This window comes from Pseudophryne corroboree, chromosome 3 (assembly GCF_028390025.1).
Source record: "Pseudophryne corroboree isolate aPseCor3 chromosome 3, aPseCor3.hap2, whole genome shotgun sequence".
In the NCBI taxonomy this organism is placed as follows: Eukaryota; Metazoa; Chordata; class Amphibia; order Anura; family Myobatrachidae; genus Pseudophryne; species Pseudophryne corroboree.
Window position 1 is genome coordinate 607,666,326 of NC_086446.1, and position 13,446 is coordinate 607,679,771.

Below are 13,446 nucleotides of genomic sequence, written 5' to 3' on the forward strand. Positions count from 1 at the left end.
TTTTGCCTGGCCCAATACTGTTTTGGGCATAAAATACACTGGCAAAGTCGGCACACACACCATATTTTACCATTTTGAATAAGTAGCTGTAGTTTTGCAAGGGTTAACTAGTCTTGGGCCACAAATTTGACACCTGAGACTGGAGGAGGCTGCACAGGAGAGAGCTCTTAGGCCCTGGTCCTTTTCTGAAGCCTGCAGTGTTTCCCCTGGGAGCCTCCCAGGGGAGGATGGATCCTCCTGGGGAGGACGATGATGGCGAGTCCCGGGCTGCTGGGCCCAAAGGAGGCACCGGGATTTCTGGCCTGCATACAGCCGTGGAAGTTCCAGCATTGGGAGATTCGGTTAGTGTGGCAGCCCCAGTGATTGTGGACCCTGTGAAGAAACAGGATCCCCAACTGGTGACCCCCAAACCACGGGACACTGGCTCTCCAGGTGAGGAAACCCGGGGGGATGATATGGCGAAGGTACCTGCCCGTGGTGAAGCGGGGGATGCTGTGGTCTCTGATAGAAGCTCAGAATCCTCTATGGATGAATATGTGAATATGAGCCTGGAAGAGTTAAAAACAGAGCAGACTCGTTTAACCTCTCGTCTTTCCCTCAAGAGAAGGAAGCAAAATACTTGTAGCAGTCGTGAGAGAGCTCTCTTAAAGGATGAGATTTGGGAGCTAAGTACTAGCCTGGCTGCAGTAAAAGAAAGAATTAAAGTGTTATGTAATCTGGCTCTTTCGCAGGAGAAAGAAGTGTTGATAAAGTCCTTACCTGAGCAGGATTGTGGGGGCAGTAGCAGCTCGGTCCCAGCAGTTTCTGTGGCTGCATCAGCTTTGTGTAGTCAGGTTCTGTTTTAGGGGAAAAAGGAGTTGCAGGAATCTCTGCCTGAACAGGATGGCAGTGGCGGCCTAGTCCTGGCAAGTGCAGTAGCGGCATCAGAGCCTCCAGTGGAGTGTATGGAGGTGGGAGTCCAGCCTATGGAGAAGGAAGTGGCTGTCGGGAGCTGTGATGGAAGTGATGTTTCTAATATCGTGCATGATGCTGCAGATATCGTGGAAAGGCCAATGATGGCAGTATCTGGTGGCTTCCAAATGGGGGAGGCGTCTTTCCTGGAGGGAGTGCTGGGTGGTGATGGTGCAGGGGGCGTGGTGGTTGCTGGGGTAAAGGTGGATGCTGGGACTCTTGTGACTGTCTCTGCTCCCTGTGGACTTGTCCCCGAAACGCTCGCCTGTGAAGTTGCAAGTGTGGGTGCGGCGCGGGCCGTGGTTGATGCTGAGGCTGGCCATCCCTGTAAGCCTGCGGTGGCTGGCTCTGGCTTAGTCGCCGTGGTGGCTGAGGGAGGCGGGGCCAATGACGCATCGGGTATGACATCGCAGGTGACATCATTACCCACATCGATGGGTGTTTCAAAGTATGAAGCCATGCCGAAAGAGGGGCAGAGATTGGCTCAAGGACTGCCAGCTGTAGATAAGAGCAAATTAACCCCTGAAGAAGTTAATTTGGTAGAAACTGTATATGGTAACATGGATATGCCGGTGAGGGCTCTAGCAGCTGTGAATTTGTTTCAGGCGAACCAGGTCAGGATGACTGGTGGGATGGGGAGTGTGGGAATAGGGGCTGGTAGTGGTCTGGCACCTGAAGGGCTCCCTGTAACTCCCTCTGAGGTTAGGCCGGGTGCTGGTTCGTATGCTAATTCTTTGGCAGCTCCTGGTCGGCCGAGTCCTGTCCTCAGTTCGGGGTGAGTGGGGGTCAGCCCATAAAAAGAAGAAATGTGGTGCAGTTCAGATGGGTAGGGGATGGGGAGGCTCCTTCGAAGTCAGAGTTCTTAGGTATGATCTTCTCACTGGGGTTTGAGGCTGCAGATCTTTTCGCATGCATTCACCCAGTGAGAACTCCAGATTTTGACCTGAGCTTCCTCTCCCTGAATGGCCTGCAGGTCTTTGGCTCCCGTTGGGAGAAAAACAAGATGAAGGAACCATATTGTTTTTTCAAAGCCCATACCATCACGAGGCTGGACAGGGTTAAGATCACTGTGTTGGTGCGTAATGAATCACTGCCCCCTGCTGATATTATATATTTGTTGTCTAGGTCTTGTACAGTACTCTCTCCTTTGGTAAAGTTTGATCATACTAGGGGGGTCTGGGGTGGTGCCTATTCGGCCTTTGTGAGGTTACACCAGGTAGGGGCTGAGACTAGACACATACCTTCCGCCGCTTACATTGGCCGTGATCGGCTCCAGTGTTTTTACCCTGGGCAACCCAGAACCTGTCATAAGTGTGGTGACTTTCGTCACCTCAGTAGCGATTGTGGGGTGATTAAATGTGCTTTGTGTGGCCAGTTGGGGCATGGGTCCCAGGAATGCAGCAAGGTCAGGTGTAATCTTTGCGGTACAGTTGGTCATCCCTACAGTCGATGCCCTAAGGCTTCGCATAATTATAGTGCAGGGGTGGAAGAAGTGGTGCCGGAGGTTGGTCCTGGTCGTGAAAGTAGCGTACCAGTTACTGTGCAGCATCAGGACATCTCGAAGAGAATAGAAGATGGTGGGAAAGAGAAGGTTCAGCCTGAAAAGGGGGAGGCATCCTTTCAGATCGTCAATAAAGGGAGGAGGAGGAAGCCTAAAAAAAAGGAGGCAGATTTTATTTGCTCAAATAGGTTTGATGTCCTGTCTTCTTCTGATGATGAAGAAGAGGGGGAGGTGGTCATGGTTGGGGGAAAAGAATTAGTTTTTGTCCCAAATGTCTCAAAGAATAGAAAGCCAAAGCAGGCCTCTAATCTGTCAGTTGCTGGGAAGGAGGTTGTAGCTAAGGATAAACAGGGAAAAATGGGACAAGGTAAAGCCCAAAGCAAAACTAAGCACTTGGAAAGAAATGGTTCTCAGGGGGAGCTGGAGTGGGACCCTGTGGGGATAGAGTTGAGCCAGGCTGTAGGATCCCTGTTAGATGTGGTTGAAGTAGCTCAGTGTCCAGAAGGGGAAGTCCCTCATTCTTCAGATGAGGTGTTGGTGGTTGATGAAACTCCTGGGTCCCCTGGTGGGGGTGGTCCCGGAGGCGGCTCCTTTATTAGTACCCCAAATGCTCCTGATCCGGATCCTCCCCCGGACGAGGTGGTAAAGGTGGAGGGGTGTGTTGTTGGGGAGGGGATTGGTAGGAAGGGGTCCGAGAGTCTACTTAGTGCGACTGTGGTCCCTGTTGCTGATCGTGTGAGTGAGGAGGAGGGGGAGGAGGAAGAGATCTCCCTGTCTGACGAGGATGCTATCCCTTTTGGGGTGGCATGTAAAAGAGTTGGATCCTCGGATGAGGACTCTAAAAGACAAGCAAAGAAAAAGTGAATGGGATCCTACTTCTATAATCCAAGAAACATGGATCCCCAACCTATGCGATGTGCCACCACTAATGTGGCTTCCGTGTTTTCCGAAAGTGCTCGTTTCTTGGCCTTTGATTTTTTCAACACGGTTGATGTTGATTTTTTATTTTTGCAGGAGACCAGGATAGGTGACCTGGCCACACTTCATCGGGCCAAGGGTCAGTGGAGGCATGGGCCTTCCTTCTGGTCTCTTGCGGCCGAGCCGTACGGTGGGTTGCCAGTGCTTTTTACTGATATGGTAAACGTGCACAGGATTATAGAATTACAGGTAGGTAGGTGCATGGTTTTGGATGTCAACCTGAGAGGACATGGCCTGAGATTAATAAACATCTATGGGCCCCAAACAGCTTGGGACAGGAAATGTCTTTTCAGGGAGATAAAACCGTTTCTCTTTACGGCTCGGCAGATCATCTTTGGCGGTGATTTTAACACCGTCATTAGGCCAAAAGATAGGGGAGTCACAAAGATGACCCTGGGCTATGATTCCAATTTTTTAGTTAGCATGATTAGAGAGGCTGGTCTGGTCGATGTGCATATTCGCCATTTCCCAGACCTCACTGGTTTCACCTATCATTGTGGTAGCCGTAGGTCTAAGATAGATAGGTTTTTTGTTAAGGAGTCCTCGAAAACTTTGCCTCCTGAGACAAAGCCAGTAGAGTTCTCCGACCACGTTTTTCTGTGTGTTGCTTTGAACGTCTCAGAAACCCCTCAGAAAGGGCGGGGCCTTTGGCGTTTGAATTCCGGGCTCCTGAAGAAGGAGAGAGTTAGACAGTCCTTTAGAGACTTTTTTCAACTGCAGGAAACACTTCTGGAGGCTGGTTGGAGTAGATCTGAGTGGTGGGAGGAGTGTAAAAAGAGGACTCAAAGGTTTTTTCAAAGGCTGGTAGCCAGGAGAAACTTGACAAAAAGATGTATCTACCAAAGCCTGAGAAAGGAACTAGATTTCTTGATCTCTGGGCGTGGGGATTGTGGGGAAATCTCCCGGGTGAAGGCGAGAGAATATCAGTATGATCGTCTGGCTTCTTTGATTTTGGAGAGGGATTATGGAAAATACCACTCGCCTGATCCCTACCAGAGTTGCAGAAAATCAGTTGATTTGAGGGAGGTCCGGGGCCTGTTTGATGACCAGGGTACTCTTCATGGAGACAGGGAGGGTATTTTGGGAGTCATCAGGTCTTATTACTCCGACCTTTTGTCTGAGCAGCCACTCATTAGAGAGAGGATGGATCGGTTCCTGGGGGAGACACCTGGGCTTGAGCAGCTTGATCCTTCTTTTGACTCTTTGGGGAATGATGTGACAGTGGAGGAGGTCAAGAAGGCTATAGACGGTTTGTCTATAAAAAAAAATCTCCAAGCCCAGATGGGTTAACATCTGAATTTTTTAAAGTTTTCTCAGACATCTTGGCTCCTCGTCTTGTAGAGGTATTTAATGAAAGCCTGGGTGAGGGAGTGCTCCCTCCCTCTATGAGATCCTCTGCTCTCATATTATTGTCTAAAGGTAAGGACCCAGCCTGTATTGAGAATTGGCGCCCCATCGCTCTTCTCAATACGGACAGAAAGATTCTGGCAAAGGTACTCTTTAATCGGCTGATGGAAGTTTCCGGGCTGTTACTTTCCCCCGTCTCAGCATTGCACTGTAAAGGGTCGAAGCACCTTTAGTGCTGTCCTTGGCATCCGGGAGGCCGTGGAGCAATGTCGTGCTGAAAAATGGGGTAAGTATTTGCTGGCATTGGACCAGTCCAAGGCTTTTGACCGGGTTAATCATCAGTACCTGTGGGCTGTGCTGGAAAGGTATGGTTTTCCAGTAAGGGTGGTAGATTGGCTACGTGTCATTTACAATCAGGCTGAGAGCTTCCCGCTTGTCAATGGTTGGGTTGGGCCCACGTTTTCGGTTGACTCGGGTGTCCGTCAGGGGTGTCCCCTGAGCCCCCTTCTGTACGTATTCGCAATTGACCCCTTTGTGCGGAGGATTGAGTGCGGTACTGTTGCAGGGGTGCAGCTGGGCCTTGGGCTACCACTGAGGGTGGCGGCCTACGCGGATGACGTTACTGTGGTCGTGTCGTCTGTGGCAGAGGCGTGTGACATGGAACGTCTTATCTGCGAGTATTCTGAGGCTTCGTGCTCCAGGATCAATCAGGACAAGTGTGAAGCTTACTGGATGGGGGAGGAAGGTGACGAGTTTGCCCTTCCGGATAGTCTCCCCCGCGCCAGTCCAGAGATAAAAGTTCTAGGTATTAAATTTGGCCGTGGTGATTATGCCACTCAAAATTGGGATAAGAGGCTGGAAGATGCTACTAGAAAGGTGCAGTCCTGGAGAGTGTGGCAGCTCTCTTTCAGGGAAAGGGTTGATTTGTGCAAAACCTACTTGGTTCCGCTTTTCTTGTATTTCAGTTATGTGTGCTTTTTGCCACAATCTTTGTGGACCAGGATGTATTCTTTATTCTTCCTGATGTTATGGGGGAATAGAATGAATCTGGTCAAGAGAGGAATTACCTACAGATCGAGGGAACAAGGGGGGCTGTGTATGGTCAACCCTGTAGTGTTTTTCGCTACAACTTTTTTAAAGCTAAATCTAGGGAGTTTGTTTCTAGAAACTCCCCCTCGATGGGTAGAAAGTTTTAGGGCCTGGGTGTCTCCCTTCCTCGGGTTATGGATGGATGGTGGCCGAGTAAAAACCCTTGGAGTCCGGCATGGCTACCTCCCGATCTGCGTTATACTGTGCTTGAAGATGACAAGGCTTTGGGGGCTGGAGGTGGGTGAAGTCAAAAACTTCTCTAGAAGGGAGTTGGAGAGAAGAATTTTACAGACTCACTTCTATGCTCCACTGTCGTTAAGGGACTGCTCAGATGGGTTGTCTCTGATTAATTCTCAGAGAATCCCACTGAAGTTCAGAGATATTGCCTGGCTTTCCTTCCAAGGGAGACTTTGTGTGCAGGGTAATCTCAAGTGTCGAAGTGTCGATGATCGTGGTTGCCCACGTGAGGAATGTCTAGGGGAGGAGGAGACAATGGACCACTTCCTCCTTGAGTGTCCCTTCAATATAAATGTTTGTCAAGCGGTTTCAAGGGCCTTATGCATCCCGTGCCTTTCGGGGCATAGTTACCCTGAGTGGGTTTATGGGACGTTCAAAGGGTATAAAGGATATGATTTAACCACAATTTTTTTAGTTAGTTTAGCAGTTAGGTTTCACATATGGGGTGCACGGTGTCAGGATTCCCTCAGAGCAAAGGTCCTCCCCTGTGAAGTGGTGGTGGGAAATATTCTACACGAGATTAGGGGGATGATGGATATGGACAGGAGGAGGTTGGATGCTGTCGAGTGGTCCAGGCTCTGGCGCCACTTGAAACCCCCTTGAGTGGGTAGCAGAAATCCTTTTCTTGTTCATCTTTTGGCTTTCTGTTCTTCACCTCCCCGTAGATTTTCTTTTTCTGGTTCTTTTGTTGATACGGTTTACATGTGGCTAAAAGGTTTCATTCATTTTTTCATTGCTTCTGGTTATGATGTGTATTGTTTGTATAGTTGGTTGGTTTTGTCTAGTTGATATATGTTAAGCTGTACTGGCAGTATGTACAGCCATACAAGCTTTGTTGATTTCTGTTTGGTTAGCTAGACAACAATTCAGTGTATACTGTGTGTCTTGTTTTATGAATTTTACCAAATTTATATAATATATGTTGCAATTTTCTTAATAAAAAGATACCCACTTGTATTTTATTTGGCCCAACGCTGTTTTGGGCATGAAATACACTTGCAAAGTGGGCACACACATCATATTTTGCCATTTTGAAAAAGTAGCTGTAGTTTTGCAAGGGTTAACTAGTCTTGGGCCACAAATTTGAAACCTGAAATCAACAGAGAGTGGTCACTTACATATCACCCACTTGTATTTTGCCTGGCCCAATGCTGTTTTGGGCATGAAATACACTGGCAAAGTGGGCACACACACCATATTTTACCATTTTGAATAAGTAGCTGTAGTTTTGCAAGGGTTAACTAGTCTTGGGCCACAAATTTGACCCCTGAAATCAACAGAGAGTGGTCACTTGCATGTGACCCATTTGTATTTTGCCTGGCCCAACACTGTTTTGGGCATGAAATACACTGGCAAAGTGGGCACACACACCATATTTTACCATTTTGAATAAGTAGCTGTAGTTTTGCAAGGGTTAACTAGTCTTGGGCCACAAATTTGACACCTGAAATCAACAGAGGGTGGTCACTTACATATCACCCACTTGTATTTTGTTTGGCCCAACGCTGTTTTGGGCATGAAATACACTTGCAAAGTGGGCACACACCATATTTTGCCATTTTGAATAAGTAGCTGTAGTTTTGCAAGGGTTAACCAGTCTTGGGCCACAAATTTGAAACCTGAAATCAGGAGTTTGCAATACAGGCTCTGCGCACAAAGCTTTTCTTAAATTCTGCAAAGTAGTCTCTGCGGGCCTAGGGGTTAATTCAGACTGCATCACTGCAGTCTGAATTACTTTGTGGAGTGCGCCCTGCGCGGGCGCACTCCGGGAGCCCAGTGAGATTCTATCAGCATCTCAGTGCTTCGATCGCCTCTGCCTGATTGACAGGCAGAGTCGGTCACGTGGTGGGAAGGGGCATGCCACCGTCTTTAGATCCACGGTCCGGACAACAGAGGCCTGTCTGGACCGTTGGGGGGTGGTCCGAGACAGCTGCGTGGTGTTACACACAGCCTCTGCGACCCGGGATGTGGCGAGTAGCGGACTGCCAGCGTGCAGGAGCTTCGTTTGCAGGGAGTTACTCATCAGGTACAAAATCATCGACACCGTGCAATGGTTTTGTACCTGTGCAAGGGGGGGGGGGGGTGCATATGGCCAGTCATGCGGGGTGGACTAGCCCTGTGCTGGGCATCCACCCGCATATCAGAGTACATGATTGTAGATGTGCTACATTTAGCACATCTGTGACTAGATCTTGTCTGGGGACTGTTTCCTCAGACATTCAGTGAATGATGCTGCCCTGTGGCAAATTCGCACAGGAACCTACGCAGTGGCGGAACAAGACCATGGTGGGCCCAGGTGCAACAAAATGCGTTGCCCCAGCCCCCCCAAGATCCAAAACATGTGTGTCAAAAAATAGGGCATGGTCTAATTGAAAAGGGGTGTGGGCACACAATAGTACCACCAATTCAAATTATGCCACACAGTAGTGCAACCTTATTACATTACACCGATTTACATTACATTACACTGAACAGTAGTACTCCTTATATACGTTACGCTACACAGTAGTGCTCCTGAAACACGTTATGCCACACAGTACTGCTTCTTATACGCATTACGCCACATAGTAGAGCTCCTTCTACACGTTACGCCACACAGTAGTGCTCCTTATACACATTACAACACACAGTAGTGCCTCTTATACATGTTACGCCACACAGTAGTATTCTTAATATACGTTATACAACACAGTAGTGCTCCTGATACACGTTACTCCACCCAGTACTGCTCCTTATACATGTTACGCAACACAGTAGAGCTTCTTATACACGTTACAACACACAGTAATGGTCCTTATACACTTTACGCCACACAATAGTGCTCCTTATACACGTTACGCCACACAGTGGTGCTTCTTATAGACGTTACACCACACAGTAATACCCCTTATACAGGTTACGCCACACAGTAGAGCTCCTTATACACATTACGCCACACAGTAGAACTCCTTTTACACGTAACGCCAATATAGTAGGCACTACGGTAAAGTTTTAGGGTTAGGCTGCTGGGGGGGGGGGGGGGGTGAGGCACTGGGGTGGTGGCTGGGGTTAGGCTGTGGGGAGGGGAAAAGGTTAAGGTTAGCTACTAGGGAAAGGTTTAGGGATAATGGGGAAAATACTTACCAGAACACTGCTGAGACATCGCCAATGCAATGTGATCCAGAAAAGGCACTGCTGTCACCGGTATAAAGTACGAAACTGCTATATCACAAGGTACTGTTTGTTGACAGTTCTTCATGTCGACATAATGAATATCAATATGATAACTGTCGGCCAATTGTATCCAACTCCCACAAAAACTCAGGAGACTTCTCACTGTATAAAGATGGGACAATTCCTTTGTACAAGGATACACAAGGCCCATGGAGACAGATGCCCACACTATGCATCATGCAGCCAGCAGCAGCACATGCACCCTGGGTGACAACACATGACCCTGTGCCTGGCTGCCTTAGTGCGGTCACTCTATGCTGTGCTGTATGTTATATGTCACTGCACAGTCACCATTACTATTTGCAGAGGGACCAGCTTACTGTAACAACCCCGCCCACCACCTCCCAATCTCCGCCCCCTCAATGTAGGCTCCGCCTCTTCGAGGTCCGCGATTCTGAGTTTGCAGGATGAAATGTACAATTAGAAAAATGTATAATAAAATAAAAATAAATAAACACAGCTGCCTGACCGCCTTACAAGGAATGCTGCTGCACTACCTCAGATACTCTACAGTTTAGCCGCATGGTCACGTGATGCTCCGGCTCCGGTAGCAAAAAGAAACAGCTGGGCTGCCCGTGAATGAGAGGGGAAGATGGCCCCTTCTCCTTCTCCAGACTCCTCCACTGCATCCTCCTCCCCCTCTGGCCAGACTGCAGCTCTGCACACCAGCTTAGCCTCATTCTGTTAAGGGGAACCGGCGGCTTGCAGCGCGCCGGCAGGTGGCATGTAATCAGTCAGTCTGACTTATTGTAGTGCCTCTGGCTGTGGGCCCCTTCATCGTGGAGGGGCCCTGGTGCATTGCACCGGTTGCACCGCTGCAAGTTCCATCCCTGAACCTACGATAATAGCCCATCAACCCGGGGCATAGGATAGGAATCAAACCGAGGAACTTTAACTTTCTGAAGTCATTACAGAATCTCAAAGCTCCAAAAGGCTTGGGCTCTAAAAAAAAATGGGATTATTCCATTCACTGTTTGACTACTCTATGACCTCCAAGCGCCGCATCACTTCCAGTTCCCGTTTTACTGCTGCCTGTTGGGCTTCAGATATACAATATGGCCTTTGTTTTGTCACCCCCCCGGGTGGAGTAACATTGTCATGCTGTATGATTTGAGTTTCCCCCAGGAGGGCAGAGAACACAACCTGGTACTGTGCTACTAAGTTTACCACTTCTTGTTTCTGGCTAGGACTCAAAGTTACTTCAGTAGGCACCTGACATTCTGGGGTTTTCATGGCCACTAAAGAGGGATGACTTGCACTTTCCAAGGCTTCAACAAATTCACATGGTAGACGTTTACCTCTTTCCTTCTACCTTCCTGCCATACCTAGACACAAGTATCAGTACCTTGTTGCCCCTATTGAGAGTCCGGTTGACAGCAGCAACGCCATGACTGCGTTTTTGATCCTGTTGAGCTCTTACCATATGCTTGGTCAGAAGTGGCGCAATTTGTCTTAGACAGCCAGACAATTGGGACACAAACTGAACGATGTTAGGCTCTTGGGACGGGATCAGTACTAAATCCCGCTGGACGGGATCCCGGCGGTTGAAATACCGATGCCAGGATTTCGACCACACAATCCCGGCAGAACGCAGCCCCTTGCGGACTCGATTCGCTCGCCACGCTGCAGGCACGGTGCCTTGCTATGCTCGGCACACTTTTATATTCTCCCTCTATGGGTGTCGTGGACACCCACGGAGGAAGAATATGTCGGGATTGTGCCGTTCGGGGTTCGGCGTCGGTATTTCGACCGCCGGGATTCCGTCCAGCGGGATCTTGACCGCATCCCCTTGGGACAATTGCTGCTCCCACCCATCTTTTAATAGATCTAGTATCCCTCTGCGTTGTCTACCATAGAGGAGTTTGAAGGGTCTAAACCCCATACAGCCTCTATATAAATAAAGGATAATAATAATAATAATAATAATAATAATAATAATAATAATAAAAAAAGAGGCTTGGGGTACCTCTCAAACTGCCAACATTAGCTAAGGTAAGAGTAGGTCCTAATCTCGCTTCTCCTGTGACACTGCCCTTTTCATCATCTGCATAAGGGTTCTGTTAAAGCATTCAACCAAGCCGTCTATCTGCTGGTAGTAAACCGAAATGGTAATTCTATCCACCTTTAACAGGCGACACAGGTATTCCATTAATTTAGACACAAAAGGGGTACCTTAGTCGGTCAGGACCTCTATTGGTATTCCTAGACGGGTATACAGCATCAAGAACTCCCGGACAATAGTGCTAGATTTCATGTTACATAGTGGTATGGCCTCCGGGTACCCGGTGGAGTAGTCCACCGTCAGCAATATATACTGATGCCCATGATCCAATTTTTCTACTGGCCCTATCAGATCTATAAAAATTGACTCAATAGGCATGGAAATTATAGTCAGGAAAACCAAGGGCGCCCTAAATTCTGTCTGGGGTGATTCTTTTGGTACACTGGGCATTCCTGACAATATTTTTTTACTGCAGCATGAATGCCTGGCCAGGAGAACCATAGCTGGATACGCTGGAGAGTTTTCCTCTCCCCTAAATGGCCACCCCATAAATGCATGTGAGCCGCCTTCAATACCAGCTGCTCGTGTTTTCGGGGAAACAGCAACTGGTCTACCCTTTTACCTTGCAAATAAGTTACAAGGTAAAACAAATTGTTTTTCACATAAAGTAAGGTACACCTTCAGGTGGTAAAGCAGAGTTTACCTTACCGTTTACCTTACCATTTACCACTACCACATTTTAAAAAGTATTGGACAAGTTGCCATCGTTATGTTGATCTCGCCTAAAGTCCTGCAAAGACACTCTTTCGCAAATGGGGGACTAATGTGTCTCAATCTCACTGGCAAGAGAGGGCTTTACAGTCATACAACCTTGGCTTCCAGTAGATCTTGGCCCCTGCGACAGCTTAACCTTTGTCTGTCTGCCAATGTCATGCCAGGTAACAAACTCCTGCAACAGTGGGAAGTCCTGGCCCAGGATTAGTGGATAAGGAGGTTTGGAAGCTACTGCGACTACCATTTTTACTGGTCTTACTTTAATCACCACCGGCAGGTTGCACTCATGGGCATTCTTCTATGTCACCAAGTATACATAGCATCTTTACCAGAAGCACAACCTGGCCAGACCCGGGAAGAACCAGGTTAGCAGAGATGATAGACAATTCATTGCCAGTATCAACCAAGGCCCAGATATCCCAGCCTTCAATCTGTACCATCAGATGAAATGGTATTTTCAGCTGGGGGGAATAATTCCAGGCGCCATACTGAATACAGGTTGTGCTGTTTTCCCTGAGCTGCAATCCACTAGCTCACCCTGCTTTAGGAAGTACAGCTGTGCATGACTGGGCTCTCTGCACTCAAAACATGACTGGAGACGGGCTGTTTGGTTTAACAATGGGGATCTGGGTATTGGGCTTAGGTACTGGCTGTAACCCTTGCTTGGCTTTATTTAAATTTCCCAGGGTCAGGTACCTCTCAATCACCACTGCTAGCTCCTCAATTGTCTGGGGGTCAGCCTGCAAAGGCCCAGTGTTTTACACCACGGTCTAATACCCGTATAGCCTGGTCTAGAGCCATCACTTCCACTACCCACTGAGAAGAGTTTTTATCTGTCTGTAACCAGGTTTTACTCAGTTTGGCCAATTATGCCAGTTTGACCACTGGAGGCTCAGATGGGTTCAGCTCCAACTCATAATATTCTTGGGCTTTGCTGGGACCCATCACCCCAATCCTGCTGAGTATAGCTTCCTTCAAGCAAGGATAGGAGCTGACTTCAGACAACTTTAACTCAACATAGGCTCTCTATGACTCCCCTGTGTGATAAGGAGCTAATCTAACCCTTGATTTCTGGTATCAAATATGTCGCCCAAGACTAGTTAACCCTTGCAAAACTACAGCTACATATTCAAAATGGTAAATTATAATATGGTGGTTGTGCCCACTTTCCCAGCGTATTTCATTCACAAATCAATGTTGGGCCAGGCAGAATACAAGTGGGTGATATGTAAGTGACCAAATTCTGTTGATTGCAGGTCTCACAATTGTGTCCCAAGACTAGTTAACTCTTGCAAAACTACAGCTACTTATTCAAAATGGTAAAATATGGTGTGTGCACTAGTGATGAGCGGAT

The 13,446-nt window shown here is 48.1% G+C and overlaps 1 protein-coding gene across 1 annotated transcript in view; it reads left to right on the forward strand.

Moving 5' to 3' along the window:
* The first annotated feature begins 276 nt into the window (after nucleotides 1-276).
* The window catches only part of LOC135056420 (uncharacterized), a 243,261-nt gene continuing 230,091 nt past the window's right edge, over nucleotides 277-13,446 (forward strand). The window contains exon 1 of the mRNA XM_063961561.1: nucleotides 277-432. The gene's annotated coding sequence lies outside the window, so the exon portion shown is untranslated. The remainder of the gene's footprint in view (nucleotides 433-13,446) is intronic.